Source organism: Columba livia, chromosome 12, assembly GCF_036013475.1.
Source record: "Columba livia isolate bColLiv1 breed racing homer chromosome 12, bColLiv1.pat.W.v2, whole genome shotgun sequence".
Classification (NCBI taxonomy): Eukaryota; Metazoa; Chordata; class Aves; order Columbiformes; family Columbidae; genus Columba; species Columba livia.
Window position 1 is genome coordinate 14,314,806 of NC_088613.1, and position 10,559 is coordinate 14,325,364.

The 10,559-nt window shown below is 44.0% G+C and overlaps 1 long non-coding RNA gene across 1 annotated transcript; it reads right to left on the reverse strand.

The window, feature by feature from the left end:
- Nucleotides 1–1,267: 1,267 nt before the first annotated feature.
- On the reverse strand, nt 1,268–7,671 carry LOC110357201 (uncharacterized). Its single transcript, XR_010475697.1, has 3 exons — nt 6,970–7,671; nt 5,639–5,921; nt 1,268–3,460 (listed from the first exon to the last, which is right to left on the reverse strand). It is a non-coding gene; the product is annotated as an uncharacterized LOC110357201 (long non-coding RNA).
- Nucleotides 7,672–10,559: the final 2,888 nt, after the last annotated feature.

Sequence of the window (10,559 nt, forward strand, 5' to 3'; positions counted from 1 at the left end):
GAGGCCAGCTATTCTCTAGCTATATAAAGTGAAAACAATATTTTGAAGAAGATCAAAACCTGTAGCAAGTATTCAATCACTTCCATGATGTGTCATATTATTTTGGCTGCAGACAGGTGACAGCAACATGGCATCTCAACCCTTGTGAGCAAAATGAGATACAACAGTTTTTAATCAAACTCTGCTTAGGAAGCATAAACCAGAGGAAAGCGGACCAAATAATAAGAGCAATTCTCAGGCAGGTTTACTTGAGCTGTGATTAATAATAATGGCAATCATAACACTTTGTATTCCCAGACTTTGCCTTATCCTGTACTACTTTTGAAGCTGCACCATTTTACTTAAAAAAAAAAAAAAAGAAAAAAAAAAAAGAACCAAACAAAACTATTATTGCCTTCCTAGGACTTTGACAGGGACAAATCTGACAACTGAATAGCAAGGGTGTTCGTAGCTGGATGGCTGTATTGTGTAACGTTAGGGGAAATTGAACCCCTCTGGTGTTGCTCTGCAGGCTGCTTCTGGTTATCCTTCTGCAAAGGCATCAAAACAAGCACATTCAGGAGTTAAACCTTCAGGAAAACACACACAGCATTTCCTGGCTTGCAAATTCCTTCTTCTTTCAGGGCATGAACGTATTCATGACGCAGCCATCCTTCCTCCTATTTGGTACCACAGGTGGTAGCTCAAGCAGGATAACACTGCTGGAATAAACATCTCAGGAGGCCCAGTCCTGGAAAATGTTAACTGTGTAGTAGCTGCTCTGTCAGAAGTGAGTTTGCTGTTTGAGTGATACTGTTTGACAGCCCAGGGTGGGTGGACGGGAGAAGAGGAGAAAGGCAAAGCCAAGCAGAGGGGCTTAAACCAGCACTGCACCCCCTCCAAAAGTCTCCAGGAGACTCCTGGGGTGTCACCAAATAAGCCACTATCAAGGCACAGATCAGCACCCAGAGAGGGGCAGAAGACAAGTCACTGCAGCAGCAGAGTCAGACCCAGAAAGCCGGGTTTATAAACAGAGGTTTAGGGACTCTTCATGTCACACAAGCCTGAAAGGATGCTGCCTTGGAGAGCCACCATTTTAAGCTCATAAAATTCCTGCCAACAAAGCTGACGAGTACCATACAAGTTCAAGCAGAGCACTTGAACACTCCCTGCCCACAAGTCACCACTGTCATCTGGAGGGGGAAGATTTTCATCTCCCCACAAGGAAAGGGGTGGGGCAGAGCTCCCCTCGCTCCCAGCGGGTATCTGCACAATGCCATCCCCACACACAGGATCATCAGACATCCCCCACGCAGGAGGCTCCACCGCTAACCTCATGTCAGGCACATCAAGTAAGATTGAGCCCAGAGGGCACTGTCCAATTATAAAGAAAACCTCAGAAAAGGTTTAGAGTCAGAGAGGGGCACACAACAGCTTTACGTGCAATTGCTCAGCCAAGCCCATAAACTTCGCAAACCCCTTTCCATTATAACCATGCTAATAATATTCATTAATCAGTTATTTAAAGTCATTCACACGAAAATCTATGAGCAGGGTTTTTTTATTTTTTTAGTTTCTTGGTTTTTATTTTTATTTTGAGCTAGTATATATCAACCTTATAGGCAAAAGAATAAATACAGGGAGACAGCTGTACAGATCACACTGTCACACCAATCACTGCTTAAAAGCACACACTGTAAATAGCAGACAAATTCACCCCCAGTGGAATGCCATTGACTGCGCAGGCTGGAGCTGCAGCAGGGATAAATTGGCCTATCAAAAATACATAAAAATTTAGAAACAAAATTCAGTGATGTGTGGGAGCAATTTATCACATCTATGTCACTTAAAATGACATTATCACTAGCAAACCCATTAAATATTTTGGGTTCTGTTAAGATTCCTAAGGGGCTAAACAACAAAGGAGGTGGCAGCGGCTGGATGGGGCAGGAGGGAATATGCACACCAACCCAATGGCCAGGGCTGACGGGTACTCACCGGTCCTGAGCCAAGCCTGGGGGTGGACACGGCTCGGGTGGCAGCCGTCACCTGTGCCAGCAGCACATGGCCATGCGTGTTCCTGACGATGTCGGCAGGACCAAAGGACATTCCCACCAGATGTAGCAGTGATGCCATCAACTCCTCAGACTCATCTCACAAGCAGGAGAGTAAAGTCTTTCCAAACACGGTGCTTTGGGAGCCCACCACGTCTGTCCTCCACCTGCCGATTTCTGTCGCAGCATCTGAGCTACGTGATGCCATCATACTGATGTTGCTCTATTGGGCTTTCCATTTTCAGCAGCTGCAGTTTGTAAAATGAGCCTTGTGGGGAATGGAAGGGAGAAAAAGGAGACATCTTTTTTTTGTGACTCTCATGGTGTTATCATGACCTCAGACCTTCAGAAAATCATCGGGCTGCTCTGTAGACTGCTCATCAGTGGTAGGAGCCGAGCATGCAGTGGCGTCTTAACAGCCAAGTACGGTATTTAGCTACAGCAGGAGTCGTTAGGTTCGGTGCATGAGCTCATCGGGGAGTGTTGCAGAGACATTGTCTATCACAGTATGTATTTAATGACAATAATCATGTTTTCATGGAGATGGACTGAGGAATTTTGCTCTAGTCTGGAAGTGTCCAAACTCAGCAGTTCTGTGCAGGGACCTGGATGTGGGCAATGGTACGGCTCAGGATGGTTTCGATGATGGTCCAGCCTCACTGTCCCAGCTGTAGTGAGCAGACAGCTCATGAGAGAACATCCCAGCCAAGCCAGAGCATGATGGAGGAGAGCAGCATTCGGGCTGCAGAGCCAGGCTGGTGGAATAAAAGAACAAGCAACTGTTTTCTCTTGACAACAAACAAACCAACCAACCAACCCCACACCAAACCCCAACTAACAAAATTAAAAAAAAAAAAAAAAAAAAAAAAAAAAACCACAAACCACACACATAGCTTAATTCCCTTACTACGATTTGATTAGTGCAGATACCAGGCAAGGCATGGTCAGTCACAAAACATTTGTGGGAAGTAATTTTATTAGGGATATCAATATAAATTAATAGAGAGATTTTTTTTCCCAGTGTGCTTCCACACTTGTTTTAAGAGGCTTTTTTCACTACCTCATAATAGCTGTTGATTGTATGTTCCCATTCTCTCATGCAGTATCTGTGACAGCGGCACATGGTACACACCGACTTCTGCCTGCACACCACTGTGCTCTGGCCCAGGAATTTTGCAATTTCCCTCTTCTTGTTATTTTTTTTAACATTGTTAAGAGCAGCAGGTACACATGCACACAAAGAGAAACATGAACCCTTCAGAGACATTGGTAAGGAGATCTGACACAAGTGTGGGGATAGGTATCCCATGTCCTCCTCAGGACAGGGGACAGCTGGGGACCTCAGGCATGGCTGCTGTCAGAGAAATGGGTCACATCCATCCTGGGCAGCTGGTGAGGGTTTCCTTGATGCAACCACAGGCTTTCACCTAGAAGAAAGGGAGCAGGAGGAGCCATCCACATTTCATATAATCAAGGTGTCACAACGCATTAGTCTGGAGATGTAAAAGAACAACAATTGCATCTTAAACTGAGATAGTTAATTTATTATTGCGGAACTGAAAGGCAAAGTGTAAGAAGGGTGTTGTTTTTTTTTTCCCCCGCCCTGTATAGGTTGTTATAAAACAGATACATTAATCATTTTTCTCCCCACAGTTATAAAAATAGAAAGCTACCAGTAGAATCAAGACAAGAATTGTAGGTCTCATGACAACTTATGCCTCTGAAAAAAACTTCACCAAATGTTTCTAGCAGGAGTTGCTAACAAACTCAAACTGTATGACTGCTTGTTGTGCTTGTGCTAATTGAGGTTTTTACACAGTACTGTACCTAATCCTTGCTGCTTAACTGAAATTTTATTAAAATTCCTTAGCAGCACAACGAGCAATAGTTAGTTTGGGCTTTTATCCATTTCTTATTCAAAAATCCCAAAGCATTTTCCATGCATCAAATAGGCCTTGTAGGCAAGAGCTTTTATCCCCATGTGACTGAAGGATGCACTGAGGTAACAAAGCTTGGTGCAACTTAAATCATGTCATATGTGAACAAGCAGCAAGCCTGGCAAGAGAACAGGCTTTTTCTTCCCAGCGCTCGCCTAACCCACAAGAGGCTTTTTGCTTTGAAATAGAGCCACAAAGAGAGCATTATTTGTTTTTACATCTCTCCTCTTCCCTCCTGACCACACCTTATTCCTGAAAGAAACAAAAATATCGCAGAAACTACTGATTTCTTGGGAGAAGTAGAGAGAATTTGATCTGCTTCTCAGCTGTTTGTATTTCAAGCCTGTCTGTTGCCGAGCGCGATGCTATGCTCCTGCACGCTGGATGCAGCAGTGGCGCACAATTGGGTACTATCTCCCACTGGCCCAACAGATCATGGAGCTACCCTTTGGGAGAATGATACGGGTTGGGTGCTCTCTGCATGGCCTGGGTGCTGGGTTGGATGTGGAAAGAAGTTTGAGGTATCCCAGTCACTTATCCCTTCTTCTGAAAAGATGGGGACTGTGTTTCCAGAGCGAGGGTGCTTGCACGGAGCTCCCATCACGCAGCCTCTGGCCATTCTACCTCTGCTTGCCTTCCCTGGGCACCCAAACTAAGGGGCCTCATCAGCGTGCAGTCCAGATCGCATCACCGCAGCCACCTCCTCTTAATGTAAGTCTACGGACAACACTGCGACATAGAACCCGAGTGTGTTATTTCTTTTACAATCACACTCTCTCCAAAAATCAGGTGTATCCAACCAGCTCTTGTATGACAGACAACCACAACACATTAGCATCCAGAGATGCTTTGAAATGTTAGTGAATCATTTCCCTGCCCAATGGATTATGCTGCTAATCAAATCTGACACATGACTAGCCTGAATACCTAGGCCTTACTCACAGCTGGAAACATATCTGGCTTGTATTCAGAAACAGCTTAATCAAGAGGTAGCCTTTAGATTAAAGACAAAGTAAAGTATTTTTCCAAATTTTGATCACTGGCTGTGGGTAACAGGAAGCTGAAATACTAGTATATTAGTATAGCCTACATAGCTACTCGAGGTGAAAGCAGTATAAATGCTATCACACATTGCTGGAGGGTTTGGGATAAGAGTTGGCCCATGGACTATGTTTCAAAATGATACACTGAAGAATTCAGCCAGTAAGATAAAAAAAAGATTATAACATGGAAGTTGAACTATAGGCCTTTTAGTGGGGGTCTGTAATCCTGATCTTGCCTCCCCTTGTGCCCATCAGTCTAATGGCTGCATCTTAGCACCTCTTGTGTCTGCAAGTTGTGCATCCTGTTGGAAGCAAATATAGCAACTTGTCCTTAATAGGAGCTTTCCAAACATTAGGAAGCAAATAACTTCAGTAAAGGACAATTTGGGTTCTGTATACATTGTAATTTTATAGGACTGCAGCAAAACAACTGCAGAACCCAAAGCAACACGTTGCCCGATTCTCTCAATGTGGTGAGAGTTCAGCATGAAATGGTATACTAAATTATATAGATAGCTGTCACAGGCTGATCTTCCTCTCTCAAATATATAGTTATACACAAATATATGTCCATGCATAACCACACGTGTCTGCACACCCCCTGTGTGCACACCGATTCACCTACCTGCAGAAGAAAGATTTTTTGGATGTTCTGCTGTGACATTTATTGACAAAGTCCCAGGGGTATTGCACCTATTCTTTTTGGCATTACCCATGTAATGCAAGATATAAAATTCCCGGTAGATGTTCTAAGTTTGTATTTAATAGACCTGGAGGCTCTGAGTGCCTTTTCACAGATTGTGTTCCAGCTGTCTGCCGATATTTGAATGTGCAGGTCTCGGTCCCATGCTGAGCAAACAGGCAGCCTCCCACGCATTTTGTGTACCAGGAGTAATTTATGAGTCTATCTATAAAGGAAATAACAGTGCGTTAAGAAGGGGTTATGTAAAGCTCTGAGATTGAGAAGTAGCTCAGTTAACTCAGTACAACTTCCCAACATCACCGTTATGTTTCAGCTGATTTACAAATACAGGAGGCCTTCAGCTGGTGATTCATATTCTTTCTGAAGCAGGCAGGGGGGAAAAAAACTATAATAACTGTCTCTGCATAAATCTCATGTCACTGAAAGGCTCCTACCTTGAAACCTCATATTCATTAACCATCTTTTTGCAAATACGAGTGTCTGAATTGAGCTGCAAGTCCCGAGACACCGTGGAATATTCTGGTACCAACCAAACAGAGGAAAAAATAAAATAAGAGGCGATGGTCATTTCTTTTCAATCTCATGCCACAGGGATTTCTTCCAAATTGTCATTTAATGCAGATCCTACAGGCAATGCATTAGAATCTGCATAATAAAAACCTTTGTGGAGATCCTGGCACCCCGTCAGGAGAACCGAGGAGTGGCAGGACTGCAGTGGGGCCGTCCTTGTTCTTAACTTTCCCCCAAAGAGGAAACCAGCCTGTAGCTATCAGAGCCACCTGTTTTGAAGACCTGTATGCAAACCATTCCAGTCCTGCTTTGCAAACCCAGCTAGGAGACAATGGGGTCTGAACAACAAAACCTTCCCTAATTACAGAACTGGTTGTATTTAGCAGCCTCGCATAACTTCTCGATTGCAAACAGGATGTAAAATGCAAAACTTGCAAGCCACTCAGCTTAACAAGTTCAGCATTATTTATTTAATGTCCCTTAGAACATGAATATTTAAAGTGGAAAATGACCTCTAAACAGAAGAAAGTTATCAAAATCCATATGTGCCACCTCTCCACCCAGAGGGCAAGCTGAGTCTGCTTCTTGGCTGGGGTCAAAGGGAACCAGAGCAGAGGCTTCATCTCTGGTCTTGGAAGCTGGCACCCCAGCTGTCCTTGTCATGGCACTGACCTGCAAAATGTATCTTTCTACAAATCTGCCTATAAAATATTTGTGTCTGTCATCAGCTTGTAGGTACTTACAGGCAATAGAGAAAGCAGGAGCAAGCAAACAGCGTCTGGTACGAGGCTGTAGCTGAAGGTCTTGCACTCAAGTCTGCTGCATGGGTGTGTCCCCAACACGCTGCAGAAAAGGAGGTGGCTGGGTCTGAAATCTGGGTAGACAGTCAGGCTGCCTAGCCATGGTCACAGCCGTTATGGTGATCTGAAGGCTTTTCTGAACTGTTGGATGAAAGGTTTTATTCCAAATGACAGTTCTCAAAAACATCTCTCCCCACCTTACCCCAAGCTAGTGCCAGTATCAAACATTTCTACTCTCACAAAATATTCTCTGTCTTGCTCCTCTCCTAGTTTCCTTGAAACTGTTACTAATATGTTATGCATCTTTTTTTTTTGCAGGCATTTCTATTAAAAAAAAACAAAATCTCAGGGACAAAAATCTAAGCAAAATCCAACAATTCTCCCCCAAACCCATGATTGGTTTGATTTGAAAATTTCAAGCAAAGCCAACTGTAGGCATAGCATTTTTCTACATTTCTCAGCTGACAACATCACTGGTCTTGAGGGATTTCTTGGTGGCTGTGGGAGTATTTCTGAGACTCATCGAGGGACCCCAACCCTGTGCCGCCACAACTGCACCATGGGACCGGGAGCAGAGGCACCACCACCTGCCTGGGGCTGCGTCATCGCCACCGTCACACATACCAGCTATGTCAGACAAATGGATCCACGTGGATCAGCCTCATCTGGAAATCAGAGATAATAATATTTCCCTGCTCGCAGGCCCATTACATGAGATCTTCATTAGCACCGGGGAGGCAATCAGAACATCACCATGATGAGAGCCATAAAAAGCTGTTTGTGAAATGTGTCAATCACTCAGTCAACAAGCCTGAGCTGAGTCCTACCCTCTCTCCTCCTGTCACACAAGTGAGACAGCCCAAATTTAAAAGCCAAGGAGCTGTCTGCCATTTTCTCTGGTATTTTAGCCACTGGGACTCAAGCTTTGCCAACTGTTAGCACCTAATGTTGCAACCAGCACATTTCAGTTTCAGCTTGTGAGATTTCTGGCATTTCTCTTAAAAAGATGCTGCATTCCTAAAAAAAGCACTTTTTGCAATGGAAGCTTCTCCTGAGAAATGATTCACACCCGTTTTTCACCAAAGTGTGTTGAAAGAAAAAAGGAAAAAAAAAAAAAAACCAAAAAACAAGGAGAAAGCAGCAAGCAAACAGTGCTGGAAAACTCTCAAGGGAGATGAGACCCTGGCTGGTGGGACAACACTGAGAGTGTGATTTACTTTGGTGTGTGGTTTACAGGGCTGGGACCTTCACAAGTTTCTCTGTCTGGCCAGGAAGAGCTGAAACAATCATCATCAAGTGATAACACTACCCAAATTCTTCCCCTCTGAGGGGTGACTCCATCGCTGTTTGGTGCAGGGATGCTTGTGTCACTCAACAGAGTGGCTGGACCAGGACCAGGCTGGGCTCTGGGATAGTTCCATTCTGGACTCACACATTTCCTACATCTCCTCCAGGTAATAAGCTCTTCCTGGGTGCATTTTCGCCTCAACGACCAAAATCCCAACTCTGCCAAGCTATCAGGTTTTGCAAGCAGCCTCCTCCTCGCACTGACAGCTCAGGATTGAAAGCAGATTTCTGGGTGCAGTCTGACACCAGACCAACCTGGAAGTTGGAAATTAAAGAGGATGAGAAGTAGATTTCATTATAGACTAGTTAATCTAGCAAAAGACTCATGGACAAAGGTTGATGACATTGACTTCAGGATAATTTTGAAATAAATATGAGGAATCACTGAAAAAAAAAATACAGTTGGGAAAAGATTATTTTTTGAAGCATAAATATAGCTCATATCTAGAACCCCTCCTCCACATATCAATTAATGAGGCAAATCATCCGTCTGAATCAAAGATGTGGGAGAAAAACATAGTTATCTATTTGAACTACAAAAAAAATAAAGGATTTAAAATGAAACATATAATTAGCCTGTAGGACTCTCTGCTGCAGGTTATTGAGGCAAAAAAAAAAAACACAAAACGCAGCTTCCTAACTTTCAAAAAAGGACTCGACAGCTGCAAGAATATCTTCTGCTACTCTATGGAAGAGGGGTAAGTGTTCACATTCTAGAGAGGGGCAGGTCCAAACAAACCCCAGCTCCAGGCTACAGGGTTTATAATTCTGCCTCCGCACAGGCTGCAGGTCATATCACATTTTGCCCAGCTTTATGTTCTGTTATTGCTTTTATTTTTACCGGTTTTTTATTTACTTGCACGTGCAGGAGCATCTCCCTGCCTGCCCTGCCGCACGCTGTGGTCCCGACCCCTTGCTGGCGCAGCTCTTCACATACTTGTAGGAGACACCTGACTTTCCCTGGGCTATAAGGGAAATCAGGAGAGTGCAAACACCAATGAACAAAACCCTTCATATATTGGGCTCTGTGTTGATGCTGTCCGGTGATTGCCACAGCTGAACCTCCATCACGGATGCTGGCCCTCCGTCCCCTGGTATCAGGCAATCAACAGACAGCACCAACACAATTCCCACCATATGAGGGGTTTCATTCACGGGTGTTTGTGCTCCTCTGATTGAAGGCAGGCAAGAAGCACTACACATGGCTATTTTCATCAGCCCCCGGTGCTGCAGGACACATAGCTGATGAACACCAGCTGGCAGGGGGAGGACATGTTCCCACCAATTAGCTGTATGATGATGCTCTGCTATCGCCTCCAAAGCATCTGGCACGGGCCACTGGCAGAGCCGGTTATGGGATGAATTGGCGCTCTGTTGTGCTGGGGCAACTCTTATGTTATTAAAGTTGAGATTGAAGTGAGGAGTTCAATGTCAAATCTACAAGTCCAGCCAAAGACTCAGCAGATGCTTTGTATATAAATATATACAAGGGTTAATATTACTCCAGACAAGGCTGACACTAGCTTTCATAGACAAATCGCAAAAACATCCCTTAGCAGACATCTTTTTTCCACAGATTATCACTTGCATAAACACAAAATACCCATGGGTTGCATCTGAAAAACCCTCTTTATCATTCCTATTTATTTGTAAATGCAGCAACTGCAAGAGACCCCTGCAAGACAGGCACCACTTATCTTCCACCAAGACTTAGATCCAAGTCTAACCTTAAGCGTGTTTGCATTGCTGCTGCTTGCGTCAACGTAGAAGCAAATACAAAACACCGTAGTAGGCTGGTGGGAGCATTTTCATGCACCCTTGTACTGCTGAAAACACCCACACAAACCAGAGGGAAAACTCCTGCTTGGTGCCTGCTGATGGAGTTTTCAGGTGTGTCTCAGCACAATCCAGTCATTCCCAAATAAAAGGCAATTTGACTTCTCCATAGGTAGAGCAGAGGCTTCACCAGCTCAGTTAAAAAGGTTCAAGTCACTTGATCGTGATCTTAAAAAAAACAACAGTGAACAGAAAATTATTCCCTCACAAATAAGATCACTTTGACTAAGTTACTTGCTTCCCTTCAGAGGAGATTTAAGCTTTTTCTCTCTTCCTCTGCAATCTGGCTCCCTTTTGAAGTTAAAAGAAAGGAAGGTTTCGGGGGCTTTTTTATTTAAGAAGAAAAAAAC